The sequence below is a fragment of the Stenella coeruleoalba genome (assembly GCF_951394435.1).
Source record: "Stenella coeruleoalba genome assembly, chromosome: 1".
NCBI classification, from domain to species: Eukaryota; Metazoa; Chordata; class Mammalia; order Artiodactyla; family Delphinidae; genus Stenella; species Stenella coeruleoalba.
This window is the reverse complement of record NC_137169.1, coordinates 97,489,149-97,501,217: the sequence shown is the minus strand read 5'-3', so window position 1 is coordinate 97,501,217 and position 12,069 is coordinate 97,489,149. Positions and strand designations below refer to the sequence as shown.

The 12,069-nt window shown below is 38.0% G+C and overlaps 1 pseudogene across 1 annotated transcript in view; it reads left to right on the top strand.

Annotated features, from left to right (window-relative positions):
• The first annotated feature begins 314 nt into the window (after positions 1-314).
• Positions 315-12,069, top strand: part of LOC307196073 (acidic mammalian chitinase-like) — a 50,649-nt pseudogene continuing 38,894 nt past the window's right edge. The window contains exon 1 of the transcript in view: positions 315-374. The product of the transcript in view is annotated as an acidic mammalian chitinase-like (transcript). The remainder of the gene's footprint in view (positions 375-12,069) is intronic.

Below are 12,069 nucleotides of genomic sequence, written 5' to 3'. Positions count from 1 at the left end.
AAGATATCCAAGGAAGAAGGAGCTATAAGAGAAGATATCTTAATACAATGTCTCCTACTATGTCAACTAGAGCAAAGAAGATAAATAGGGGAATATTGCCAGCCTGGGGAATGCATGAAGGATATTAAATATTGTTGGGATAACCCAAGGATATTAGATATCTGTTAATTAGCATAGAGCCAGAGCCTTTCAAGACACTATAGGAGAGAAAACGTGAATGAAAGAGTCCCAGGAAGCTTTTTGTCTAGTGGAGAAACAAACATGTATACACCCAGCTGAAAACTGCAATGGAGTGCCATGATGGAATTCGTAAAATGTCGTCAGAAAATGATGAGAAAGCAATGGTAAATTCTGCTTGGGTGAAGGATTTAACGGTAGGTAACATTTGAAAAAGGCAGTGAATAATAAGTAGAAATTTGTCAGAGAAGAATGGGAAGGACATTGCAAGAGAATGGAACTCCTCGAGCAAAGGAATAGAAGTGTGAGTGTATAAAACGAGTGTTTGGGTGAACTCTGAGCAATCGAGTAGCTGTAAAACCATATCCTAAAGAGAGGAAAAGAGAAAGAGGGAGGGAAGAGTGATAATGAATATTTTGTGAAGGGAGATGTCATTTTTCTTTCCCTACCGCTGTATTATGATGCCCTTGCTGAAGGGATTTGGGAGTTAATGAGAGGACATGGAGTGTGACTGGTAAGTGGCTTCAAGAAGACCCTAAATTAACTAAGGGATTGTTCATCTGCAAGCACCAAAAGGCCAGGTTAGCTATATTGTCTGCCTTATAGGCTCTATAGGAGGATTTTTTTTTTTTTTGGTATCCCTTCATCTATCGCTACTATAGGAGGATTTTTATAATATCAAACTACCAGGAGCAGATGCTGGAGATGAAGATGGATTGCTCAGGACAGGGCTGCATGGGCTGGTGATGATTCCTCTGATATTTCTTGGAGCTTGGACTAGATCAAATCCATATGAGTGAAAGAAGGAAAGGGAACAGATGATGGCATCTGAGTGCCACTCAAGATCATGCCTTCCCCAGGTTCACCTCCACAGTGGCCAAGACTGGCAACTGTAAGGTATTCATTGACTCAGTGATCACATACATCTGGCTGGATGAGTTTGATGGCATTGACCTTGACTTTGAGTACCTGGGCCCCCAGAGCAGGGGAAAATATTCCAGACACTTTGGTTTCAAGCCTTAACTCATTCACATACACACACACACACACACACACACACACACACACACATACACACACACATACCTGGTAAACATACATTCCAGTACACACAGGGAGATTTTTTTCCCTACCAAATATTGTTATATTTTATATATATAAAATTTTATTTTATACAAATTTATATTTATTTATGTATTTATATTTATTTATACTTGTATTTATATAAATTTATATTTAAATATAAAATTTTATATATTTAACTTAAAATTTGGTTCATGTATGAATACTGTATCTTCCCTAAAATTATTACTATTATAATCACCAATACTGTCCTATCTTTTCCAACAGGAAATGTTATCAGCTTTTTTTTAACAACTTTATTGGAGTATAATTGCTTTACAATGGTGTGTTAGTTTCTGCTTTATAACAAAGTGAATCAGCTATATATATACGTATATCCCCATATCTCCTCCCTCTTACGTCTCCCTCCCACGGTCCCTATCCCACCCCTCTAGGTGGTCACAAAGCACCGAGCTGATCTCCCTGTGCTATGTGGCTGCTTCCTACTAGCTATCTATTTTACATTTGGTAGTATATATAATACAATGGAATGTTAGCCATAAAAAGAAACGAAATTGAGTTATTTGTAGTGAGGTGGATGGACCTAGAGTCTGTCATACAGAGTGAAGTAAGTCAGAAAGAGAAAAACAAATACTGTATGCTAACACATATATATGGAATCAAAAAAAAAAAAAGGTTCTGAAGAACATAGGGGCAGGACGGGAATAAAGATGCAGACCTACTAGAGAATGGACTTGAGGACACAAGGAGGGGGAAAGGTAAGCTGGGGCGAAGTGAGAGAGTGGCATGGACTTATATATACTGCCAAATGTTATCAGCTTTTGAGGCTGAGGCTCAAGCCATCCCTGTCTAATGATCTTGGCAGTTATGTCTGCAGGCAAAGGAACTGTTGTTTTGTGTTATGAAATGGCCAAGATCAGAGCATGAGTCAGGTAGCAATACCCGAAGACCTGAACAGCAAGTCTCATTCCAGTGTGAAATTTAAACCTGAGGGACCCATGGAGCTGCAGTCAGACTAAACTTAACATAGTCTGTACATCTTTGCCTGGTGTTTGTGGGGTTTCCCCCCCTTCTCTTCCTCAAGTCTCTTGCTTGACAGCTGCTGTATGCTAACGACTCTCGTCTCCTGCTTAGGGCCTAGAGAGTGTTCCATGTGTCCTACATGACTTGAGGCTCTCCATGGGCTTGCATGAATGCATGTGGCCCAGCTACTGTACTGATCCAGGGAGAGGAAGGCTTGTTGCATCCACTGAAGGCATACCACTAGTGAGAGCAGAAGAGGAGAGTTAGAGAAAGTTCTTTATTCTGAGTGCAATCAAGCTTACTGTCAATGCCCACCTGAACAGTGATGGGGCAAGCTAGGTGTGTTGATAATTCCTCTGCTTGTATTTTCCCTAGGACCGTTCTGGGAAAATTTTTTTACATTATAACCTGACACTAGGCATGAAGAGGTGAAAGGGGTCTGGCTCCAGGGTATTCTTCCCAAGACTCCAGCAATAGCTAGTTCATCAGCCCCCTGATCTATCCACTGCATGAGAAACCAGAGGGGTCTCTGAGGTCATGGAGCATCATTATCTAGAGCTGAAGGAAGCCTACTTGGAATGGACCTGAATGGCACACTAGTTCATTGGAGATTTAAAGGAATAGAGAAGTTTTTTTCCTGGAAGAAATTCTGAGATCCAAGTTGACATATAATCAAAGTGCTTTGCAGAGTGACTGTAGTTAATACAGTGTTGCATATTTTTAAAAGTTGCTAAGAGAGTAGATCTTAAAAGTTCTTATGGGACTTCCCTGGTGGAGCAGTGGTTAAGAATCTGCTGCCAATGCAGGGTACATGGGTTCAAGCTCTGGTCCGGGAAGATCTCACATGCCACAGAGCAAGTAAACCCGTGTGCCACAGCTACTGAGCCAGCACTCCAGAGCCTGTGAGCCACAACTACTGAAGCCCGTGAGCCTAGAGCCCATACTCCACAACAAAGAGTAGCCTCCACTCACTGCAACTAGAGAGAAAGCCTGCATGCAGCAAGGAAGACCCAATACAGCCAAAAGTAAATAAATAATAAATTTTTAAAAATAATAATAACAGTTTGGTAATGATGTATAATAAAGTTAATCTAAAAAAATTAAAGTTCTCATCACAAGGAAAAAAATTGTAATGATGTAAGGTGATGGATATTAATGAAACTTACTTTGGAAATCATTTCATAGTGAATGCAAATATTGAATCATGTTGTATACCTGAAACGAATATAACATTCCATGTCAATTATTTTTTAAAATAAACTGCTGAGTATTTTGTTGTTGTTGTTGTTGTATGCGGGCCTCTCCTTGTTGTGGCCTCTCCCGTTGCAGAGCACAGGCTCCGGACGCGCAGGCTCAGCAGCCATGGCTCACGGGCCCAGCTGCTCTGTGGCATGTGGGATCTTCCCGGACCGGGACACGAACCTGCGTCCCCTGCATCAGCAGGCGGACTCTCAACCACTGCGCTACCAGGGAAGCCCTGCTGAGTTTTTTTTTTAATTAATGAAACTACCATATGATCCAGCAAAAAAAACCCCAACAAAACAAAAAGTGGGGTAGGGGAATCATGTACAATTACATCTGAGAGCACAGACTTGTTTTGTTGGTCCTAAATGAAAAGCTAGTGCCAACAGGAAGAAATTACAGGGAATCATTTTGCAGATCAATAAAACAATTAACTTTCTAGGGCCAGTTGTTAGACTGAGAGCCACATCATAATGGTATCAAATGCCTGATTAGGTGGTTAGCTCAAAAGTGTCCAGCAAAGGCTAAATGAACCTTTTTAATGCTCTGGTGGGAACTTACATCAAACCAGTGGCTTTAAAACTTTTGAAAAAGCATTGTAACTCTTTCTCAAATGAAATATTTGTCAGATCTCTAATCAGAAAAGATATAAAAGTGAAGGGATTCTGGTTGACATGGTTCATGCATCCTTGTCCAGGTTTCTAGGATTCTGTGGATCACCACTGGAAAACAAAACAAAAACCCACACCGCCAGATAATCCACTGGGTCCCTCAGAAATGTCTCAGCTGCAGGTATAGCCATGGCCGTGGCCCCTGTCTCAGCCATCATGACAATGACAGCTTCAGCGAACAACCCTCCTGTGCCATTTCCCTCCTAGGCTCCTGGGCTTCATCATGTGATGACCTATGATGTTCATGGAGGTTGGGACACTGGCACAGGACAAAACAGCCCCCTGCACAAGGATTCCACTGACCATGGAAATTTTGTCTATTTCAACACTGTAAAGTAGGAGCCATTGGTTAGGACTGGGAAGCAGAAATGGGGAGGAAGGTAGACAGGAACTGAATTTGAGCCTTAAGCTGAATATTCCCCCAGGAACTTGCCACAAGAATATTGGTGAGATGATGGAGTTCCTGATGAGAATCTCATCATGGGGTTCCCCATGTATGGACAGACCAAACACCTTACTTCTTCAAATGGTGGGCAGCACCCACCTCAGGACAGGGTCTATTGGGACCCACACCCAGGAGGCTGGCTTCCGATCTACCATGAGGTAACTCCTCCCAGGAGAGACTGCAGTGGAAACTCTGGTCAGTTAGGGAGTGAGATTAGATAAATTTGGGACCCTTTTGTTAATAAAATAACTCTTGTTGCATAATTGCTTATGTCTCTCCATATACCCCTATTGGAGATGAAAAACATTCTCCAGGAAGAGATGAATCACCTTGGAAATTGAAGTGGTCTTCCTATGTGTAAGATAACCTTAGTTTGACTTATAGGAGTGGTAAGCTCATTTTAATAGTAAGAGTTTAAACCCAAGTAAAAATGCAAAGTTTTAAAATCTCTGCTTTTTAATTTTTAGAATACAAAAGCTTTCAGGGAAATAACTCTTGTGAGCTCAATGTAATACTCAAGCTACTTCTGTTTAATAAGTATGTCTAAGATAACTTATTGGGCACTTATATATGTCAGGCAGTGTGCTGGACATTGGGAATATAGTTAAGACATAGTTTCTGCTCTCATGGAGCTCATAGCCCAAGTATAGGAAGCAAAAACACAAAGGAATAATTACAATAAAGTGTGATTTGTGCAACAGTAGAATTGTTCGTATGTGAACATCTAAGAAAAATATTCACCTTTCCTATTGACAACCCCATCACCATGATTTTGCTCACTTGGGTACCTCTGATTAGATATGCACATTTCTTTTTACCTCAAGCCACCATCTCATGGATTAAAGATGAGAAGCCCCCTTAAGACTACAAAGGAATGCATGGATTTGGTTTGACAATACTGAAAGCTATGAGCATAAGGTAAGTTTCAGACCATGGACCTTAAGACTATTTACATTATCTCTGCCCTTGAAAAATTCACTAAGTGGGAAGAGCCCTAGTTAAGGTGACAGGAAATAACAATTACAGTTACAGCTTTGTTATGGTCTCACTGTGATATTAAGCCAATAATTCCCATTATTAAGCCTGTTTCCTAATTTTTAAAACAAGGCCACTGGAATGGATAATTTCTGAGCTGCCTTTCCTATGTTCTTGGAACATAGGAAAGGCAGCTCAGAAACCAATGATTGAGATAGTCTTATACACCAGAGGGCAGACAGCAGAAACAAGAAAAACTACAATCCTGCAGCCTGTGGAACAAAAACCACACTCACAGAAAGATAGACAAGATGAAAAGGCAGAAGGCTATGTACCAGATGAAGGAACAAGATAAACCCCCAGAAAAAACAACTAAATGAAGTGAAGATAGGCAACATTCCAGAAAAAGAATTCAGAATAATGATAGTGAAGATAATCCAGGACCTGGGAAAGAGAATGGAGGCAAAGATCGAGAAGATGTAAGAAATGTTTAACAAAGACCTAGAAGAATTAAAGAACAAACACCTAGAAGATTTAAAGAACAAACAAACAGAGATGAACAATAAAATAACTGAAATGAAAACTACACTAGAAGGAATCAATAGCAGAATAACTGAGGCAGAAGAACGGATAAGTGACCTGGAAGACAGAATGGTGGAATTCACTGCTGTGAAACAGAATGAAGAAAAAAAAGAATGAAAAGAAATGAAGACAGCCTAAGAGACCTCTGGGACAACATTAAATGCAACAACATTCACATTATAGGGGTCCCAGAAGGAGAAGAGAGAGAGAAAGGACTAGATAAAATACTTTAAGAGATTATAGTCAAAAATTTCTCTAACATGGGAAAGGAAATAGCCACCCAAGTCAAGGAAGCACAGAGAGCACCATACAGGATAAACCCAGGGAGAAATATGCCAAGACACATAGTAATCAAATTGGCAAAAATTAAAGAAAATGAAAACTTATTGAAAGCAGCAAGGGAAAAAGGAAAAATAACATACAAAGGAACATCCATAAGGATAACAGCTGATTTCTCAGCAGAAACTCTACAAGCCAGAAGGGGGTGGCATGATATACTTAAAAGTGATGAAAGGGAAGAACCTACAACCAAGATTACTCTATCCAGCAAGGATTTCATTCAGATTCTATGGAGAAATCAAAAGCTTTACAGACAAGCAAAAGCTAAGAGAATTCAGCATCACCAAAATATCTCTAAACATATGCTAAGGGAACTTCTGTAAGTGGGAAACACAAGAGAAGAAAAGGACCTGCAAAAACAAACCCATAACAATTAAGAAAATGGTCATAGGAACATACATATGGATAATTACCTTAAACATGAATGGATTAAATGCTCCAAGCAAAAGACACAGGCTTGCTGAATAGATACAAAAACAAGACTCATATATATGCTGTCTACAAGAGACCCACTTCAGACCTAGGGACACATACAAACTGAAAGTGAGGGGATGGAAAAAGATATTCCATGCAAATGGAAATTAAAAGAAAGCTGGAGTAGCAATACTCATATCAGATAAAATAGACTTTAAAATAAAGACTATTACAAGAGACAAAGAAGGAAACTACATAATAATCAAGGGATCAACCCAAGACGAAGATGTAACAATAATTATATATGCACCCAACTTGGAGCACCTCAATACATAAGGCAACTGCTAACAGCTATAAAAGAGGAAATGGACAGCAGCACAATAATAGTGGGAGACTTTAACACCTCACTTACACCAATGGACAGATTATCCAAAACGGAAATAAATAAGGAAACAGAAGCTTTAAATGACACAACATATCAGATAGATTTAATTGATATTTATAGGACAATCCATCCAAAAACAACAGATTACACTTTCTTCTCAAGTGCACACAAAAGAGGATATATCACATCTTGGGTCAGAAATCAAGCCTCAGTAAATTTAAGAAAATTGAAATCATATCAAGCATCTTTTCTGACCACAACACTATGAGATTAGAAATGAATTACAGGGAAAAAAACACGTAAAAAACACAAACACATGAAGGCTAAAGAATATGTTACTAAATAACCAAGAGATCACTGAAGAAATCAAAGAGGAAATCAAAAAATACCTGGAGACAAAAGACAATGAAAACATGATGATCTAAAACCTATGGGATGCAGCAAGAGCAGTTCTAAGAGGGAAGTTTATAGCTATAAAAGCCTAGCTCAAGAAACAAGAAAAACCTCAAATAAACCATCTAACCTTACACTTAAGGGAACTAGAGAAAGAAGAACAAACAAACAAAACCCAAAGTTAGCAGAAGGAAAGAAATCATAAAAATCAGAGTGGAAAGAAATGAAGTAGAAACAAAGAAAACAATAGCAAAGATCAATAAAACTAAAAGCTGGTTCTTTGAGAAGATAAACAAAATTGATGAACCATTAGCCAGACTCAACAAGAAAAAGAGGGAGAGGACTCAAATCCATAAAATTAAAAATGAAAAAGGAGAAGTTAGAAGAGACACCACAAAAATACAAAGCATCCTAACAGACTACTACAAGCAACACTACGCCATTAAAATGGGCAACCTGGAAGAAACGGACAAATTCTTAGAACCGTATAACCTTCCAAGACTGAACCAGGAAGAAACAGAAAATATGAACAGACCAATCACAAATAATGAAAATGAAACTGTGATTAAACATCTTCCAACAAACAAAAGTCCAGGACCGGATGGCTTACAGGTGAATTCTATCAAACATTTAGAGAAGAGATAATACCCATTCTTCTCAAACTCTTCCAAAAAATTGTGGAGGAAAGAACACTCCCAAACACATTCTATGAGGCCACCATCACCCTGATAGCCACACCAGACAAAGATACTACAAAAAAAGAAAATTACAGACCAATATCACTGATGAATATAGATGCAAAAATCCTCAACAAAATACTAGCAAACAGAATCCAACAACACATTAAAAGGATCATACACCATGATCAATTGGGATTTATCTCAGGGATGCAAGGATTCTTCAATATACGCAAGTCAATCAATGTGATACACTATTTTAACAAATTGAAGAATAAAAACCATTTGATCATCTCAATAGATGCAGAAAAACTTTAGACAAAATTCAAAACCCATTTATGATAAAAACTCTCCAGAAAGTGGGCATAAAGGGAACCTAACTCAACATAATAAAGGCCATATACAACAAACCACAGCAAACATCATTCTCAAAGGTGAAAAACTGAAAGCATTCCCTCTAAGATCAGGAACAAGACAAGGATGTCCACTCTCACCACTATTATTCAACATAGTTTTGGAAGTCCTAGCCACAGCAATCAAAGAAGAAAAAGAAATAAAAGGAATCCAAATTGGAAATGAAGAAGTAAAACTGTCACTGTTTGCAGATGACATGATGCTATACATAGAGAATCCTAAAGATGCTACCAGAAAACTACTAGAGCTAATCAATGGATTTGGTAAAGTTGCAGGATACAAAATTAATGCACAGAAATCACTTGTATTCCTATACACTAATGATGAAAAATCTGAAAGAGAAATTAAGGAAACACTCACATTTACCATTGCAACAAAAAGAATAAAATACCTAGGAATAAACCTATCTAGGGAGACAAAAGACCTGTATCCAGAAAACTATAACACACTGATGAAAGAAATTAAAGATGATACCAACAGATGGAGAGATATACCATGTTCTTGGATTGGAAGAATCAATATTGTGAAAATGACTATACTACCCAAAGCAATCTACAGATTCAATACAATCCGTATCAAATTACCAATGGCATTTTTTATGGAACTAGAACAAAAATCTTTAAATTTGTATGGAGACACAAAAGACCCCGAATAGCCAAAGCAGTCTTGAGGGAATAAAATGGAGTGGGAGGAATCAGACTCCTTGACTTCAGACTATACTACAAAGCTACAGTAATCAAGACAATATGGTACTGGCACAAAAACAGAAACATAGATCAATGGAACAGGATAGAAAGCTTAGAGATAAACCCACGCACCTATGGTCAACTAGTCTATGACAAAGGAGGCAAGGGTATACAATGGAGAAAAGACAGTCTCTTCAATAAGTGGTGCTGGGAAAACTGACCAGCTACATGTAAAAGAATGAAATTAGAATACTCCCTAACACCATACAGAAAAATGAACTCAAAATGGATTCAAGACCTAAATGTAAGACCAGACACTATAAAACTCTTAGAGGAAAACATAGGAAGAACACTCTTTGACATAAATCTCAGCAATATCTTTTTTGATCCACCTCCTAGAGTAATGGAAATAAAAACAAAATAAACAAATGGGACCTAATGAAACTTCAAACCTTTTGCACAGCAAAGGAAACCATTAACAAGAAAAAATGACAACCCTCAGAATGGGAGAAAATATTTGTGAACGAATCAACAGACAAAGGAGTAATCTCCAAAATATATAAACAGTTCATGCAGCTCAATATTAATGAAACAAACAATGCAATGCATAAATGGGCAGGAGAGCTAAATAGACATTTCTCCAAAGAAGACATACAGATGGCCAAGAAGCACATGAAAAGCTGCTCAACATCACTAATTATTAGAGATATTCAAATCAAAACTTCAATGAGGTATCACCTCACACCAGTTAGAATGGGCATCATCAGAAAATCTACAAACAAAAAATGCTGGACATGGTGTGGAGAAAAGGGAACCCTCTTGTACTGTTGGTGGGAATGTAAATTGATACAGCCAGTATGGAGAACAGTATGGAGGTTCCTTAAACAACTACAAATAGAATTAACATATAATTCAGCTATCCCACTACTGGGCATATACCCAGAGAAATCCATAATTCAAAAAGACACATGTACCCCAATGTTAATTGCAGCACTATTTACAATAGCCAGGTCATGGAAGCAACCTAAATGCCCATTGACAGATGAATGGATAAAGAAGATGTGGTATATATATACAATGGAATATTACTCAGCCATAAAAAGGAACAAAATTGGGTCATTTGTTGAGACGTGGATGGATCTAGAGACTTTCATACAGAGTGAAGTAAGTCAGAAAGAGAAAAACAAATATCAGATATTAACGCATGTATGTGGAACATAGAAAAATGGTACAGATGAACCAGTTTGCAGGGCAGAAGTTGAGACACAGTTGTAGAGAACAAACGTATGGACACCAAACGGGGTAAGCTGTGGAGGGGGGTGGGGATGGTGGTGTGATGTATTGGACGATTGAGATTGACATGTATGCACTGATGTGTATAAAATTGATGACTAATATAACCTGCTGTATAAAAAAATAAATAAAATTAAATTTAAAAATTAAAAAAAGAAATCAATGATTTACATATATGTCAGGATTCATGTTTATGTATTATATATAATTTATATAACACATATATAATATATATATAATACATGAACATGAATCACTGACATTTACCTTCTTAGACATGTACACAGACACACATATACGCTAATACCCAAAAGACCTTTACAAATAAACACGCTCACTTCTTGTTCTTTGTAATCAAATCCAGGGGTTGTGGTAGAGAAGAAATTGAAACTGGAATATTTGTTTTTTCTTCACCAACTTTGACCAACTCTTTTATCTCTAACTGCATGTTCTGCCTTGCCTTTCTATCTCTGTTCTCCCTACTTCGATAAGTTTAGAGAAGAGTAAGCAAAGGTAAGACAAAGGAAGATGAGATTGTCCTGGGGCAGCAGGAAGGAGGTTCTGAGTGTTCATACCCCTTTGTTCATAAGAGAGGAGATAGAATTAAAGCTGCCAAGAGGAGGAACATTACCCCTTATATTGATGAGCAGGGTAATGATGCCATGGGGGGGGGTCACAGAGGGCCCAATAATTTTGCTGGCATAACTTTTAAGAAGGAGATGGTAAAGCTAACCATAATCAACCCTATTACCACTAATGCAAGTGTGTGAGAAGTGCGTAGCCTCAGTCTCTCAGACCTTGACGATTCATTGGTGACCAAAAGGGGACTTGATGGTTCCTGTAGGTGCATTTGCCAATAAAATCCTGGCCTCAGGACCATGTCTGCATGCTTGTTGGAGGCTGCTGGCACTCCATAAGCGTAACTGAAGACAAAGCTCTCTCTGCTTAGAGAGTTCTTTTTTGAGATTATGACAATTTTTTTTTATTCCATTGAAAGAGAAGGAAATGTACATGTTACTGGTTATTTACAATGTGCTAGCTTTTTAACATATGTTATTCCATTTAATTCTTATAATAAGCCTAGAGGCTGGATTACATGAAGAATGCATGATGAATGTATGCTCAACAAATGGAAGTGTTATTATTATGAAATATGTATTATAATTTTCATTTTCTAATAAGGAAATTGATGCTAAGAGAGGTTAATTTACTTTTGGAGGACATATAGTAAATGGTGTACTAGTATTTGGTTTACAGGTCTGAATAATTC